Source organism: Perna viridis, chromosome 7 (assembly GCF_037379345.1).
Source record: "Perna viridis isolate PV_CMFRI_1.1 ecotype Kerala chromosome 7, ASM3737934v1, whole genome shotgun sequence".
Classification (NCBI taxonomy): domain Eukaryota; kingdom Metazoa; phylum Mollusca; class Bivalvia; order Mytilida; family Mytilidae; genus Perna; species Perna viridis.
In genome coordinates this window covers 39887165-39903947 of record NC_142451.1, presented here as the reverse complement: position 1 = coordinate 39903947, position 16783 = coordinate 39887165, and the positions used below count along the sequence as shown (strand labels likewise).

The 16783-nt window shown below is 31.7% G+C and overlaps 1 long non-coding RNA gene across 1 annotated transcript; it reads left to right on the top strand.

Moving 5' to 3' along the window:
* The first annotated feature begins 460 nt into the window (after positions 1-460).
* LOC148612673 (uncharacterized) lies at positions 461-2521 on the top strand. The gene is made up of 3 exons (XR_015924466.1): positions 461-638; positions 1335-1472; positions 1761-2521. It is a non-coding gene; the product is annotated as an uncharacterized LOC148612673 (long non-coding RNA).
* The last annotated feature ends 14262 nt before the right edge of the window (positions 2522-16783 follow it).

The following is a 16783-nucleotide window of genomic DNA, read 5'->3' as shown; positions in this document are numbered from 1 at the left end:
TATCTAATGAACACAGCAAATTATACCATTACAGTGGCACCCTATGTATGTAGTCTCGTATATTCCGGTCGGTCAAAACATCACCGGTTATAGTCCGAATTTCCTCTGACCCTGCAACCCCCCTCTTTTTTATTTGGATATTGATATATCGGGTTGGGGTCAGAACGATGTGCCATACAAAAAGTTGGAGATTCAGCGGTACCGCGGAGTATCGCCCTTCACGCGCTTCTTACGACTTTCATGTTGAAGTCGTGCAAGTGGTGCATACCTAGTTCGATTCGAGATTCATTTTTCTTTATGCTGATGTAAGTTTTATTGGCTATTTGTCATCAAATCTCGGTAAAAAGAAGTTTGAAAGCTTTAACCCAGGGTCAGCAGCCATTTACTTTCGATTTCCAACTTTGCGTGACGCAAGCGAGATTTGGTCGTATGCAAATGAGATTCCTTCATACACAGATGGTCACGTGAGATCAACAAACACCGCCTTCTTTGTGTGTCTAAACAAGCGTGTGTACTGGAACAACATGGAGTCGATAAGTCTGGGACACTGGTAGATTTCGAATCGAGGTGGTAAATGAAAAAGATCGTCGTATATTTGATGGACGCAAATTTCAATGTGACATTTAACAGAAGTTTTAGTAAGTTTCACTTAGTTTTTCATTATTTTTATCCCTTGTCCCCTGCTCTTTTTAATTCAGTTCCCGCAGTTTTATTCCCAAAAAATTGAACGAAATTATGCGACATGCAATTTGTTTTTGAAAAAGCGACTCCATCAAAATTTTGGCCCAGGTCTTTATATTTTTCATTCCATTAGTGCACTACACTAGCTTATGTATACCCCCACTGGACATATATATCTTATCAAGCAGGCGCGGATCCAAGGACTGGCATACCGGGCGTACGCCCCCCCCCTAAATCGGTTGGAAAACAAATTTCGCCCCATAATATTTTTGCCTCGCTTTGCACTGCATTTAATTCAATTAACGCCCCCCCCTTAAACTCAATCCTGGATCCGCCCCTGTCAGAAACTAAGAGCCATAAGATTTCTTCATATGAAATTTATGAAGGCATAACACAAAACGAATTGGATGGTGTATGTATTTGTCATTGAGTTAAATATAATCTTTATTTGTTTCAGTGTAACTATGAACAAATGAATTAGGAATGGGAAAAAAGTGAGGGGTGTCTTGTCAAAAATGCAATATATTCATGTATTGGAAATGTTATGTGAAATCAACGAATGATTCAAGTGCATAAACAGTTTTGTTTAATTGTGTACATTTAGCATGATCACTAGAAATGACAACTTTTCAATTAACTGATTTTTGCTTCAGGTATCAGGTTATACTACCATTCTCCTGGCATCACCAGAATATGTGATTAAAAAGCATTAGAGAGGCATCCTGTCAGAAATATATTCTGAAAGAAATATGTTTAGTTGCATATGATGAGGCACATTGCATATCAGAATGGTATGTTGTATAGTGACAAAAGGAAATGTATGCAGTACATTTAGAAATCTACATGAATGTCTTGTAGATGTACATAAAATGACAATTAAAACATGTAACATTACTAACAAATTTGTATATATTTTAATAAAAGCAAACCCATAGTGTACTGGTATCTGCCTCCAAATGTGTATTAACTTATGTTTAACATGAAAAAGGGCATTTTTGTAAGGGTTACTGTTTGAGTTGGCACACATTATATATAAGTTTTTTTACATTACACAATAAAAACCATATTTAATTTTATAGGTGATTAGATTTAAGAGAGGACCATAGAAAAGTTGGAATTATTCAAAGTATAATAGATTCCACAATCCACACTCTAACTGCAACTTCAACCGAAGACATAAAAAAGGATATACCTGTTGTATTAGAGCTAAGTGAGGCATCTGATGTGCCAGTTTTATCAAACAATCAAAAGTTATATATACATGTACATGTACATTTGTATATCTGCAAATTGAAACAGCTAATATTTGTGTTGGCTCTCAAATCCTAAAATCACAATGTTTTTTTGTACAGAATGATGTTTTTGGCATTGATGCACAAAAATGATTTGTAAAATGGACCATGTCTTATGTTTTATTATTCTGTCTTTGTTCAATCTCTGAAGCATCAACCATTTTATTAGCAAGGGGAGAGTGATCTTTTAAAAATGTTCCAAATTCCGGAAAGAAATATTTTACTCCTCCATTGAAAAGTAGAATAATAGTGATTCTATGATTCCCCAATCACTAAACAAGGCATTTTTATTCAAAATGAAATATTGATTTCAGTTGTTTCTGAATTAAAACTAAATATCTGTGCTTGTGCAACATAAATTTCTTATCTGACGTCAAATCCCTGCCCCCTAAATCCTACAAGAATATTGTCACTGGAAGATGTAACTAAGTTTACTAGTGTATAAACATGTTTTATTTATGATGCATGAACATAGTAATAGAGACAAGTGCAACATTTTGTCTGAACATGTAGGTACTCTAGTAAATTCCAAATAAAATTTTAACTAATGTGAATGTTATAACTTTCGCCATAACATACATAGGTGAAGAAAACTCCTCAGCAATTAAACAAATTGAAAGAAAATGTGAAACCCTACTGTACAAGAATGTGTCCAAGTTAAATTAAAAAGCTTTGCCAAATGCAGCATGATACAACCACAGACAATTAAACTCTGCAAGTGTGGACACAATATTAGTTATTGACACACTTAACATAGAGACTTTCAGTTCATTATGGACACTACAATACATTTGGACACAATATTGCACATTTTGAAATTCAATATAAGTATAAAGATCTGCTTTAGAGTGCATTCATGGATCACTTTGTACTTCATTATCTCAAAAAATAGGGTTTATTTGGTAGGCATACTTCTTAAACCTCTTGTATTTAGGCTTGGATTTCAAATGGCATCCATTGGAAAAAAGTTTCAAAATTGCACCTATTAACTAAAAAATCGTATGAAATATCTGAAATCTGATTGAAATATGTAGGCATGGACTTTCATAAGGAATGTTTAAAAAAAAACTTGAAAATGTACCAAAAATTTTCAAAAAAATGATTTGTTAGGGCATGGCTTCCTTTATAATTTGTAAACTGTAAAAGATATTTGAAATCTAACTGAAAAATGCAGGAAAGGATTTTGATGTGACATCTACAATGTTTTTTTCAAAATCAAACCAGAAATAAACAAGTATTTTTCCCCTTTATTTCTTGAATCAAGAGGTAAAATACTTGTTTAGGGCCCCTTATTCTTACTTCGCTTTAGTCACAACCCAAACAATCAATGCAAGTCTGTTTATTGTGGTACAGAATATTGTGAAGCTGTATCATAGGATTGCTATACTTTTATTAGAGTTGTACTGTTAAATTCAATGAACTTCTTGTTTTAGGATCCATTTATGCCCCTAATTCTAACCCTCAAAATCTATACCAACCTTCCTGTTGTAGTTTGCAACCTTGTTTTAAAATTTATAAAGATCAACCAATACTAAAATTTTCACAAAAAAAAAGTATCTCCAGATGACCACAACAAATCCAAACCAATATGCGACTGAACAATTTTTGGGGTTGTATAAATATTTGAGATAATTTGAACTCAGACCTGTGAATCATGTAGATATCTTTAATTGTGACCAAAGAGTATAATTTGGAATTTGTGTCCTCATCTATGGTAACTCATTAGGACTTACATGTAGTCAACAGAACCACACTGGTATTCAGTAGTAAGAATCAACTATACATTCATATGATGTAGTACATATATGTATTACTGATAGTTTTTATAAAAAGCAAAGAGATTTTGCTGGATTTTTTTTTTCTGAAAATAATATTAATCTTTAACTTAGATCAAATTTCCTCTGAAACTGTGACCCTCTTTTTATTTGGATATCCCAACTCAACATATTCATAACTAATTAAAAAAAGGAGAGTGGCAGGATCAGAGGAAATTTGAATGGTCTTTAGCTTGTTGCAAGTACTACATTTTAGTGTAGAAAGTCAGACATGAACATAATGAAACAAAAAAGTTTAAATATGCTATATATAAATCCATGTAGAGATGTTTGGCAGTGAAAGAAAAAAATATTTCACAAGCTTAATGTAACTGGGTTCCCTAAGCCCTCTCTTGCCAATAGGATCTAAACAAAAAAAAAAACAAAAAAAAGAAACAGGTATACAGACATCCAGTTCATCACAAGTTACATTGCCAGTTAAAATCCAACATTGAAATAACCTTATGTTAAACTTCAATATATTAAGATTCTAAGTGATTGAAGATTAAAAATAAGTGCAAAACATGAAGCAATTTAAAATCCAGCAGAAAATATATATGATTGTCCTCTGCTCCCCCCCCCACACACACCTCCCAATGCATTTCCAATAAATATTTTAATAACCAGCTCGAAAATTTAGTTTAAACAATTAAATTTGTGTATTCTAACGATGGGGTGCCACATGTAATATTTTGCACATCTAAAAAAATCACAGTTCAACCAAAAGTATTGAAGCAGGATCACCAAACAATTGTAAATTGGATCCAACCAGGTGTTTTCATAATATTTTGTTCCAATACACACCATTGTTTAGACACACAAAGTGTTTGTTGATCTCACGTGACCATCTGTGTATGAAGGAATCTCATTTGCATACGACCAAATCTCGCATGCGTCACGCAAAGTTGGAAATCGAAAGTAAATGCCTGCTGACCCTGGGTTAAGGCTTTCAAACTTTTTTTTATCGAGCTTTGATGACAAATAGCCAATAAAACATACATCAGCATAAAGAAAAATGAATCCCGAATCGAACTAGGTATGCACCACTTGCACGACTTAAACATGAAAGTCGTAAGAAGCGCGTGAAGGGCGATACTCCGCGGTACCGCTGAATCTCCAACTTTTTGTATGGCACATCGTTCTGACCCCAACCTGACATATCAATATCCAAATAAAAAAGAGGAGGGTTGCAGGGTCAGAGGAAATTCGGACCACACCGGTTACAAGAACAAATCCATCATTCATAGGCAAAGTCTAAAATCATATTGCATAAATATATAAATTTCTCTTCGTTTATGATGAAATCTTATCTTTTTATGTCTGTGGGTTTAACATAGTGGGTAATTTTTTGCGGGGTGCTAATTTTGGCGTATTTTAGCGGTTTATTTAAAGCGACTGAACATATTCCGCACAATATTTACTCTGGAGTTTAAAACTCAGTACACCAAAAAATAAGAAACAAAATTTGTTTACACATTTTGCCTAAAAACCGGCAAATTCAACACTAATCAATAATCCATCATATGGTATTCTTTGCTTTTTTTTGTTTGTTCTTTGTTTGTTTTGTTTTGTTGTTGTTTGATTTGTTTGATTTGTTTGTTTAGTTTGTTTTTTATGACTTCGTTTCACAGCATTGCCTTTCATACTTAAGTATTGTCAAAGCTGTTTCTTTCAGTCAAAGTTGTATTAGTTGTACCATCATGCCATCAAATATATATAATTAGTTTTTGACTGCTAATGAATATATAAGCTGGATAGGCCTTAAAGATATGCCATTTATTATTAGATTACAGCCTAGGTCTAAGTAGACCTGTGAGAACTTGTCAGGATAACAGCTGTTTCATATCTTAAACTTGTTATTCCTGATAAACGGCGATTCAACAGTTATATTGATATACAGAATTATCGAAATAACAAAAAAAGAATATCTTGATTATAGGAGATGAAAGCTGTTTCAAATCTAAATCAAGAGCACACCCGGTATCTTAGATTTCCACCGTTTGCTTGAGGAACTCTTTTAAACAAAACTTTGATCAATGATCACTTAATTGATATCCGCACTCTCCCATGCATCTTTTGACCTCAAATTGGTATGGATCAAAATCTGAAAAAGGAGGGTGCACAATGGTAATATGCTATAAAGATTCATTAAGTTCTCATTCATTTATGTAGAATGAGTTACAGATAAGAGATAGGTTCCCCAAATCAGGGTATGATAAATTCCAAAATTCCACGTTTGTAGATGTGAAGCCAAAAAAGAACTTCTGATCAAAATCTAAAATAGTAATAAGTCCACATATCTAATACAAAAACGATTCTACGAAAGATTCAAAACACTTCATTCAATGGTGTATGAGAAATAACGGATTAGAGATGAGTTCCCCCATGTCCACATATTTATAAATGACAAATTCTATGTTTTGCTATGTAAAAACCCTAAATCAATTTGGATCAAATATAAACTTAGATGCGCAAAATGATTATACTTAATGAAGATTCTGTGTGAATTTCATCAAATACCATTCAATAGTTATGAAGAAGTAACAGATAAGAGATGCCCTCCTTCCCCATGCGTAACAGAAATAGTAACGTTTTATGTATTTGGGCACCTAAAACTATCATGTAATATCATTGTACATATTATAATTTCGAATAATGTTTACTTCATTGTCAGAATATAGAGTTTAAACATGGCTAGAAATCAGTATAATGCAGTTTCTGTTATTTCCAAACCGGATTTGCGAAATTTCAAAATCAATTAATTGAATAACCTGTAGTTGATAAACTTGTGAATTCAGGTCAACGAATAATTACATACATTGAAGGCACTATGTTTTTGTACCTTCATTATTGAACGTCATCTTACATATTTTCAGATATTACAAAGACCAACTGCTGCCATGGGAATGTATTGTCATTCATTGTGTTCGCAACGTTTTTTCTTGTATTTTTGCTATACTATTTAAGTTAAAGGCACATTGTCAAAGTATTTGTTTCGGTGGTAAAATCAAATGTTCAATGAACACTTCAAATCTATCTATTTCTAGCTTTGTCAATACATTTCTACATATTCTACACACGTTTACGTACGTACTTTTACTCTTAGATAATTTGTCAAAATGTATATGTATGGCAAAATTTTCATGTTTAAGTATGTTTATGTATATAAGGTTTGGATATCAAAAAGACAGGTTAATTGAAAACATACGGCTTTTGTGTCTAGCAGAGTTTGGAATATAACTAGTAATTTTTGTAAGTCCTTAACTGTATTTGTTTCAAATAATTATTTTATGCATTTGATATGTAAACCACCGAAACTAAAGTACTGATTGACATATGACCTCTTTATGCTTCTTATGTGTACCTGCTATCGAATTGAATTGAAATCTGAAAAACCCGAACAACTCACTAAACCAGACACTTTTTAGACTCCCTTTATATGAAATATAAATGCATTTAGAACCTTGTGAAACTGATTACCAGTCAAAATCAGCGTATGCTGTTAAAAGTGTCTGGTTTATATCGTTATTCGGATTTTTAGGGTTCGGTTTAGTCCGGTTTCATTGTATAACAAATCAAAGATTAAAGACTTAAATACCTTGCTGATGTAATCAAAATAAACAATTATCCATTTGGTGTCACCTATCTTAGTATCGACATGTGCATGAAAGTAGACTGGAACTTTAACATACACATAATACGTGCGTACTTAAATAAATAATTGCGAATCACGTTCATTCTCATGTAGCCTTAGCACGTGAACTGTTTTGTGTCTTAACGTTAAAATGTTCATTTGCCTGAATCCGGCAATGCAGCTTATGCCTTTACTTCAACCTTTATTTTAACTCCGGTTTTGAAAGGAATAAATGTTATTTTGAAGTTATGCAGAATCCATTATATTAGACATGAATCAGTCATACGTTTCAATTCCTATTTAAGAAAGTCAAGTAATATTTGGTTTCGCAACATTTGAATTAAAAATAATAAAAGGAAAAATTATGAAAATGTTTAGAGAAACGTACACCTTGACATTTAGTCTAACACTGAGTTGTCCACTGTTTTATCAACCTTGACTTTTGTATACACAACACAAACCAACCATTGAACTTTTTGTCTCTTTGTAAGCGTGATGTTTGGCTAGCCATAAAACCGGGCTATCCCTTCATTTCACTTGCCCTATATTTCCCAACCAAAAAGGGAACTGGATTTTAATACGTCATTTTAAGTTTAATCGAAATTATTCACTTTTTATTTTAAAACAAATAGTTAAGGGGAAAATTTGTGTCACATTTGGAGCTTGTACGCTTACATTCTTGTGGAGTCAATGTGGATCCTGAAATATTCGAAATATCATATAAAAACCCTGAATGCAAGACTGTTATAATATATATATGACAACATCAAGACCTATGATTTATGAATCCTTCATACTAATATTTCCCAGACACAGTTGAATTTCCGACTCAAAAACATTATACATAGATACAAATACGTAGCGCTTGGTAGAGACTTCCCATCTACTTTGTAAAAAAGGTTTCATATCATCTTCCAAATGTACTGAAGAGGATTTTGTCAAAATGCTTGGTTTTTTTTATCGACAACATGTTTGTCAAGTGTGGTGGGTGCGTTTTTCTAAAAACGGTCTGCATTCCAGTGCACTCCTCTACACGCTGACCTATTCCATCACTATTATGAGGCTGAATTTTTGGCTGATCTTAATCAAAAGTTTAGCTAGATCATTTGATCTCAGTTTCCGCTATAGACATGACGTATTGTCTTTAAACAATCCTAGTAGTTGGGACTTTATACAATTCATCTGCCCAAAAGAACTGGAGATAAAAGACTTAGTAGACACTTTGAAGAAAGCCTCATATCCTGACCTACACTTAGGAAGGAAAATTTATGACCAAACTAGTACGACAAATGCGATGATTTTTCATTACTTGTTGCAAACTTCCTTTAATATGCATATGTACTTTTCATAGCACAACTCATATGTTATGCAAAAGTTTGTCGTAACTACGCGAACGTTTTGTGCCGTGCTAGATTACTTACAATAAGGCTTCTACAACAGGGTTACACATGCTACAAGAAATGAACTTTTATGGTGCGTCATAATGAACTTGTGGATCGTTATAGTGTATCCATCTGCACCATGAAGATCGATTTGTTCCTCTCTTCTTTCCTCTGCACAGACGTGACATTTACTGAGCAACTCACTTACCAAACCGGTGCACCTGGTCCATCCTCTCAGTTTTTAGTGGAGCCCGGGTTTCCCATTTACTTTAATTTCTTTTGTTATTTTGGTTATTTCATGTTCTTTCTTGCGTGTTTCAGTTTTCTCTGTCTATAACCTGTATATTTGGATTTGTTCTTTTGATTGGTTCCCTTGGTTAATCTTTCAGCAGTTTTCCGGACTAAAAAAAGAATTCACACTATAGTATATTTGTTTACCTCCACTTTCCTCCTCTTGTACATTCTGAGCATGTACAAGAAAGGTGCTTTCGTCTCTCTTTATCACCTGTTCATTGAGATAAAACACTAAAATCATATTTAGAAAATTCAGTTCCGTAAGATATTGATATGAAAGTATGAATGTTTTTAAAATAAATATTACAAATAAGTGTGTGATATTAAATCGTCTAGAACTATTGCCTGAAGATTGAAGAAAAAATTGCAAACCGTCGAAACATATGGACGAAAAGATATCATCACATGTCAATTTGATTTAAGGTTACATCTTACTGTCATAATGACAGTTACATTAACAACTAACAGAGGGGTTTGCTGCATTCTTTTTGTATTTACTTTATTTGATTAAATTGAAATTTATTTCTTTTTTACGGAAAAGTCCGAATATAATGTTGACAGTGCCCGCCTTAAATGTTTTTTTTTTAAAGTTTTGTTTTGATTTTTACAATGAAGCACATTATGCCTTTAGCATTGCCGGTCATCAATATGCTGAGTAAAGCTTATTTTTTTATTAGAAGTTGAAACATCCATCGAAATAGTTGAGATTTATACTTTTCCTATGTTTAAGATAATTATTTAATAGATTACCTGTTCCACTGAATATAATAGAAATATGCATATCGTACACACTTTCTTTTTCATTGTCATATATTTTGGCTTTACATGTAAATGTTTGATTCACTGACATGATATTTATTGTATACGTCCACGTGAAAAGATTTCATGTCTTGCCACAAGAACACTGGTCTGGATTGCATGTAAAACCATGTTGATGATAACAAATATTGTTACTGTGACGAAATGTGTCCATGGTCTTTTTATTGATAATGAATTCAACAACACATTTTTTAAAAGTTTCATATGACTTGCATGTGAACAAGTATTCCGCATTGTTTTCAGAAACAGACTGAGCATTGAATTGTAGATCAGGTTTATCACCAGAAGACCTGACTAAAATATGAAAATTTAAATTGAATTCATCAATTAAACATATCATAAGAGCGAGTTTTTTTTTAATTGTATTAGCATTTTTTGTAAATGAGCTTTTTCATGTTTCTAATCGATATTTCCATATGCTAAAATTCTAGATTTGCAGATGGTGGATTATTTAGTTTTTGACAAAATATGGTATGCTTGATCAATAAATTCCAGTTATCATCCTTCTTACGGATCTTTCTTTATCCTCGGACTGTTTGTATTTGTTTGTTTGTTTGTTTGTTTGTTTGTTTGTTTGTTTGGTTCTTTTTTGTTTTGTTAATGTTTTTGTTTGTTATGTTTGTTTATGGACCAAATATCCTTGTTTTTTCTGGAAAAGAAGTTAAAGTAAACTCTTTTTGTCTATAAAGGAAAAGATGATGAGTATCGACACTAATACAGTTTACAAGTGCTTATTTATATTTTTAGTCTTAAATATCTTGGTGTAAATTCCGAATGAAGGTCTTTAAACAAATTCATGGTACAATCATACATACAATGATTAATGTGTGATGTATATCTATATAATGAAGACGTCCTTGTTCAATTCAAATTTTATAATATATGTTACTACGGAGGATACATTTTAATTTTGTTTGCAGCCGGTGCAATTAAATGATATATTTCGAGCTAAAATAAATATTAATGATTTGACAAAGGGTTCGGGACCGACTTACGTACGGAAAAGTTCTGGGTGCATTTTAAATATCTTAGAGTTACAGTCTTTGACAGCTATCCAAAACGTGGCTATTGTAATAAATTAATTTTGTATTTCATTTTAAATATTTTCTGTCAATCAAATAGCCTTTTTAATTTTAACAATTTCATCTGAAAATTATCCAATGGTTTGAATATAAAAACAATTATTTCCTCAGACTAAATATAATGATATATGATTTATGAATTATTTAGACATCATATGTATTGGAAGTATCCGAGCTTTTTCACCTTTTTCACAGTGTCCTATTTAGGAGGTCCAATAACAGATAAATTATTTACCATAACTTTTGAAATCGATATCACTAGACTACATAAGCAGAAGTTCAAAATTGTTGCTTCAAGTTGTTTACGTATTCTTCACGCCATTAATGTAATAAATCGTCCGAGTCTATAGTGGGAAATAGAGTTTTCAAATGGGGAAATTAGGAAAGCGGTCAAAAGAGGATTAATTCATATACAATCATATTCAATATAATTAAAAACATTAGTTTATATGTGGAGGAATTCAACGATTTAAAATTGAAGTTGGTAATATGATAATATTATCAGATGAAATACGATGGGAATTATATTGGGAAAAGACATTTTTCTATAAATGGGGAATGTGGGCAAGGACAAGGTGCGGGGGGGGGGTGCGGATGGGTGGTTCATGGGGTAAATGAGAGGTTTACTTAATTCAAGTGCTTATTTAACATAATTGAAGAATATTTTTTCCTTAAAAATATTGGAATAAGTATTACATGTCAATAACGTTATTTTTTGTATTATAAAAGCACTTAAGGAGGTAGATTTAGGGTAAAAAAAAATCATTTTGAGATTTTCCTTTACTTTTGATTCTAGTATAATGCTGATGACCGGTTACTTCTTAAACACAACAAACGTAAATCGCAATATATGTAATTAGCATTTTTGTATTTATTTATTAATAATTTACAGATAAAAAAATCAATCGAAGAAATGATTGACGTATATAAATGTAATACAAATGTGTACTAAGCTCTACCCAAGAGACTAATCTCCACCTTTGCACCTGATTATTCCCGAGAAAATCAATAGTTTGAAATTTAGGGATAATTGAATAATAGTATTTTAGCAAAATGCATTAAAAGCGCTATATTTCATTTTAAATATCTGGGGAAAACAGGACCATTTGACTATTTCTAACATTTCTTACAAGAAGTATGATTGAGGTTGAAATAGCTTTTTTGACGTTTGATCATGGCAAAAAAAAAATAAAAACAAAACAAAACAAAACAAAACAAAACAAAAAAAAAAAAACAAACAAGCTCATTCTTAGTGTCTTATATTATTTCTATGTATGTCGTGTTGAAAGTTTTGTCTGACTTTATGTACTACTATGACAGATTTGTCGAACTTAAGTTAGGATTAAGACAAATTTATCTGACTTTACATACGACTATGACAGACTTGTCTGACTTAACATACGACTATGACAGACTTGTCTGACTTAACGTACGACTATGACAGATTTAACCGGATTTGTTTACGAATATGACAGTGTTGTCAGAGTGTTTTACGACTCTGACAGGTTAAAAGGCAGTTCTTCAATGATTGCATTTTGACTATACTTTTGATTTTATTAAATTACGTCATTATTTGTTTTTCGTTATTTTTTTAACGCAGAATAAAAAAATGCAATGCACATCGGCTTAAATCCGTTATTTGTTGTGATGGGACGAAATGTGTATTTTATCTTGCAGTTGAAGTAGAATCTTGTAACCTGTATATTTGCCTGACATGGACGGTCGACCATGACAAAATACGGTTCCAATGCAGAGTAAACAAATTAAATTTCACCTACAAATTTTTAATCATTTAAATTTGGAGCAAGGATACTGTATACCTCCGTATCCGGTCCCTCGCTGCTATCCACTAGTCAATAATATCACTATCAATCAAAGTATTATGACAAACAGAAGTTACTATTAAAGGCAAGACTGATAGAAGACTCAATGGAGAATGGACATATAAACATGGGACTAATACTGACACTAAGACTGTCAATGTTACTGTCTTGTTTACGTCACAGATGAAAGGTACATTTTTTTATTTTTACCGAAACATATACGACATAAATATTTACACTTGCTCATTAGTTCTGAAAACTTCGTTTTGCTGCATTCGAAATTGTGCATTTAATTTATACTTTTACTTATAAAGTGAAAGGCAAAGGTCAACTTAAAACGCTGTAAGTAGAATTGATGTTATCAAATCAATAAACTGATTTTTTTTTCTAAGCTCACAAAAAAAGTTTGATTTTGAGACCATCTAACTACAAGAGCAGAATAATAAACTAAAACAATTCTACAAATTTGACAAATTCGAAAATGCATTGATACAAGTCAACAAAAGCTATTAAAATCGTGCTTCTGGTCAAGTCCTGTAAGTAACATACTATTTTTGAAAACCTACAAAAAAAAATAATAATTAATATTTTTATCTGCAAGGAGGCGGGAGATAGAAATACAGTTTGATCCTTCTATCGTTTTGCTGCTATGATATGGAAAAAAAATAATTTGAATTGATGTATGTGAAAATAAATATTTTTTTATCCGAGGAAATCCTCAATATCAAATGGTAGTCCCCCTTAAACAAGGTGACTCTTTAGTTATGACAAAATCAAATCAAAAACGTGAAATGAAAAATGAACGACATGATGTTTGTTAAGAAAAAACTATTTGTTAAAAAATGTTTCAGTGACTTTTTATAACATTTACTTTAGACTAAATGTAGCAGAATATGAAGACCAGTCTATTTGATATATACAATGATATGCATTATCAGTAAACTTTTTGATTTGATTCATTGCATAAATTTTACAACATCCCTCAACCAGAAATAAATCTTTCTAGAATTTACCGAATGTGAACATCACATGTAAATAAATGTATAGAAAAAGCAAACAATACTGAATGCTTTGTTTCTTAAAGTGACTAGAAAGCTGAACGTAGTGAGAATATGTGGAAGATGTATCATGAACATAATAATCATTATATAGCAATGGTACAAAATATGATTTTATCGTCAAATAGTGTTGACCCGAACGACAAAAAAATGGCATCATAACTAAATCATTTACTTCAATTTGAGGTGTTTCCAAAATGGTTTTTGAACTGTCTGTACATTAGATATACCGATTTTTCCAATTTTCCAATTTTCCTAAATTCTAGTGTTTTTGCGTTGTTTGTTGCTGTTTTTTGTCGTGTGTGTGTGTGTGGGGGGGGGGGGTTAAAACATCCATTCGTGTTACCTTACATTAAAGGTTTTGTGATTTTATTTCATAGAAAATCGTTGCTGCAAGAAGTTCACTTCTTGGACACTGTTGGGAATGTCTGTGTCCTGCCTCTGTCTTGTCCTCGTACATCTTTCGTTTAAAAGAGCAGTAATAGATAATGTGTAACTTTAATCAATTTACTCTTTAAAATAAACAGAACATTTTGCGGTTTATAAGTGTAAATTGCCGCAAACCTGGTTATTTCGTATAAGTAGTTAAACAATTAGAAACATTCCTAATAATCTAATTTCTAAAGAGTGGCCGTCCAAATTATTATAGTTAATTGGTAAGCAAACCGTATTCTGTTACAAGTCAAATCAAATTAAATTATATATACTGCAAACGAATAGAGTACAAAATAAGAAAAGGTAGAGAAAAAAAATATGTAAATAAAAAATATATCAAAGATGGGTAGTAGGGCCATGAATATTGAGAAAGTACATCTAACCTGAGAAGCAATCTTAAATTAATCTTTCACATTACAAGAGTTGTGGCGAAATTTATGAGACAAGCTCCACACATCAGTGTAAGTTTTGTATTTTGTCCTTTACACTGTTGTTTAGTTTAGTTTAGTTTTGTTTTTGTTTTTGTTTTGTTTTTTGTTTTTTGTTGTTTTTTGTTGTTTCACTTTATATGTTTTGTTTTGTTTTGTTTTGGTAATGTTCTATATGTGAACAACTGAATTGCATAGCTTTCTTTAATGAAAGTATTTTTTTTATTTTGTCTTATAAGAACTAGTGAACTACATGCATGTAGTACTAAGGATTTACCGTCATGTTTAGCATGTTAGTCTGTAACATTTGCATCTTCAATTAATGTTTAAGCTAGTTTTACCGGAAACAGTTTCACATAATGATCCGAAAATCCGTCTAAACCGACATTAATTCTAAAGTTCATTTCAATATCAATTTCAGTATTTTTAAACCTTGGTAAATCGAACACAGTTTTTTGTCCTGGTCCTGGCTGGATTCGGTTTAAGTGGGTTTCTTTGTACTAGGTTTCATAAATTTTGAGAGAATGGTTAGACAAAGGAAGTAAATGTCTTAGTTTTCTGTCTTTTACTTTGATGGCAATGTATCTTAAAATGTGCATGATACATCCAAAAATATTCTGCACACACTTGTTGGAAACTTACACACCATATTTTTAAAAATGAACAGAAACTTAAATTGCAATATTCGAAAGAACACAAAGCTTTTTGATTAAGGCAGTTCATAATCTAGTCCACATCAACATAATTTCTTGGATTTGAGATTCGTACAATAATATTAACTTCGTCGAATTTGTTCTTTTATAAATGTTTTTGTAGCAATGAGAATAGCTACATTTGTTGCTATTGTTTTACTGTTTGCAATGCCGTTGGCATGTGGTGAGGAGTTGTCAACATGTACAGATAAAGTTGTCTACTATGTTTACCTGTATTCTAAACAAATGTATTGAACTCACAATGTTTTTTCTATGATATTTTCTCCACAATATCCTTTCATTTACAACAATAACGTCACAAAAATTGTCGTTTGTTATTTATTTATATATTTATTGACTGCATCGTTTTTACATTAAGAAACCATTGTTGCAAAGGTTAAAACAACCTAAAGATACCGATCAAAGTAACATATCAATAAAATCATAAGTCTAAGTTTTGAGGTAAAACGCAACAAAAAATATGAATAAAAAACAAATAATAAATAGCAACGTGTAAAAGTTGAAAATGAAACTAAAAACAAACATTATGTATATATAATATGATAAAAAAAAGAGGAAGGTCCAAATTTTGTCTTTCTGACAGTTGTGTTCGTCTCTTATGAAGACCTTAAGGCAAAAGAATTGGGCCCCAGTATTACTTTCATCGCGTGTTGTATTCTATTTTATTTTAATATAAAAATGTTTTTCTGTACAATTTTATAATAAGAAACAGTTGACAGTTGATAATATGCCACTTATGTACACGATTTTAAAGATTTGGAGCCCCTTATATTTACACTGTTTACATTATAATACAATATTTTAGGTCAACATGGTTTCATTGGTTATGGTTTCGTCATTGGTATAATAATAGGTCTATGTATTCGTCAGTTATTACTAGCCAACAGAGGTCAGTACAATTAATATAAATAAAACTTGGTAAGGCTGAATTCACAATTTAATGATAATATGCAGAAAAGTTTTCTGATTAACAACATTTGAAAAAAGATCAAGATTTTATAGTTACAACTACTATGTATAAGCATTGTTTCTGCTAAAGTGCATTCAGTATCGTTTCCATATACTATTTAGTTTTATGATTTGATCGTTTTATCTAACTCCCGAACGGCTAGATATCATGCAATGAACTATAAGATACAAAAATGAAATTCGCCGTGACAGTTGGTAAACGTTGCTGTGCGTTATTTGGTATTGCCCGTACTACATTCATCTTTTACTCATTAGTAAACCAAAAATAATGTTTGTTAAATCTTTACTTCCACTTGAACTTTAAAAGCTTTAATGTAAGCGAAACTGCTTGATGGGTAATGTAATTTTGTGTATAATCT